Genomic DNA, 1,901 nt, shown 5'->3' with positions numbered 1-1,901 from the left:
AATGATGTTGTTGGTTTTTGTAGCCAGGCGGTTGGTAGGATCTGCCATCATTGAGAAAGTCCTGGATTTTGTTGTATGTGGTTTTATCCATGATGACAGCGGCATTGCCCTTGTCGGCTGAGAGGATAACTATTCATCTCTCGAGTTCAGAGCGCTCGTCTTTGCTGATATATGTTGAACTTATTTCACCACCGCACGTAGGCAACCGTGCTAATCGGAGGTGCGTATTCCTGGTATTGAGAGAGATAAGCGAATGCGTTTTGTCACCAGGGGCTTTCGCGGGTGGTGGGGAGGGGGGGGTCTGAGAGGGAGGGAGGGGGGATCCGCAGAAATGTTTGCATCGGTGGGTGCTGCTCCGTTGCAGCCAATAAAAGTTTGAGAAACATCTGCTCGAACTCTATCACAACCACCGCCACCACCACCACCCACCAACAACGCATGCACGAATTCCTCTCGGCAGCAGCAGCAGCGGCGGCGGTGGCAGAAGATGACAACAACATCGCGGTCTCTCCGGAACGCTCACTCATTACGGGCCGTGCCTCGTACACTCACAGTGCCATTCAACGGCAGCGTAAGCCAGGGCGCTATTACTGGAGGCAGTCGGCCTCGCCGCGTCTGGCGAGACAGCGAGAGAGAGAGAGACGGAGAGAACGCTTCACGAATTTGCGAGTCATCCCTGCGCAGGGGGCATGCTTAATCTTCTCCGTATCGTTCCAATGTTAGTATGTGTACTGCCGGAGAGACAGAGAGACGGAGACAGAGAGAGACGGAGACGAGAGAGACTGAAAGATAGTCGATGTTAGGACAGCTCCGTAGCTCTTTAGCTTCGGCCAGGCTGATGTAGCGAGGCGTCTTCCGTGGAGCAGAGCTGTTATTAAATTGGTTTTTCATTTCTCTCTCTCTGTGTCTCTCTCACATTCCATTTCCCCTGCTACCTCCGCCCCCCTCCTCCTACCCCCTCGTTCATCCCCCAACCAGCCCACCTCGGTGTGCTATCGTCACGGCTGGCCGAGGCGAGGCAGCTGATAACCTATTCCTGACCCCGGTGCCTCCTCAATTTTTGTATTATAAATGAAACAGTGTTTGCTATTTGAAATGGCTAACCCTAGCCCTAACCACCACATCCACCACCATCCATCACCACCATCCACCACCATTCAAGAACACTATCCACTACTATCCACCAATACCATCCCACCACCACCATCCACTGCTGTCCACCAATACCATCCACCACCACCATCCACCACCATCATTCTCCACCACCACCATCATTCTCCACCAAACGGCAACATTGGCCCAGCAGAGAGAGGTTCCACCACAATCAACCTCGCAACCACATGCGACTGTTGACTCGAGTTGAAGTCATAACTGACCGACAACTTACATTGTCATCAAGGACAAAGGTCCCCCGTATAGCCTCAACAGACTGACGGGGCAAGTGCTGTTAGCGAGTAGCACCTATACCACGTCCGGCCGCCTTTGTCTCCCCAGTGACGATGTTTACACACCGCGCCAGGGTTACTCATTTGAGGCTGAGTCGACCTCGTCATCGCACACACGCATGCGCTCGCAACCCTGTTACAGCCGTCACACGGTCACCGACATACGTCTGAAATACATCTTCCCGGCGTTGACTCCCCCTGGCGTACGTGAGACTGTGATGAATAGATAATGAGAGATTACCGACTTGTCCAGGAAAGGAACACTCCGCCGTAGGGCTATTTGTCACGAAGTTGCTGCATATGCTTTTTTTTTTTAAAGATGTTTACAGCGTATTAATAACGAGTGATGAAACCGGAGAAACCCCGGCAAAATCCATACACCGCGGGCGAAGGGGAGCGGCGGGGTGGGATGGGGGATGGGGGGAACGCTCTGTTCCCCGTACAGATGGAGCGAGA

The 1,901-nt window shown here is 53.1% G+C and overlaps 1 non-coding gene across 1 annotated transcript; it reads right to left on the bottom strand.

The window, feature by feature from the left end:
* Positions 1 to 639: 639 nt before the first annotated feature.
* Positions 640 to 744, bottom strand: LOC116952200 (U6 spliceosomal RNA). The gene has a single exon (XR_004404408.2). It is a non-coding gene; the product is annotated as a U6 spliceosomal RNA (small nuclear RNA).
* Positions 745 to 1,901: the final 1,157 nt, after the last annotated feature.

Source organism: Petromyzon marinus, chromosome 45 (assembly GCF_048934315.1).
Source record: "Petromyzon marinus isolate PM22_M1 ecotype Great Lakes invasive population chromosome 45, UKy_Petmar_22M1.pri1.0, whole genome shotgun sequence".
Taxonomy (NCBI): Eukaryota; Metazoa; Chordata; class Hyperoartia; order Petromyzontiformes; family Petromyzontidae; genus Petromyzon; species Petromyzon marinus.
Note: the sequence above shows the minus strand (reverse complement) of the source record. Positions and strands in the feature narration are given on the sequence as shown.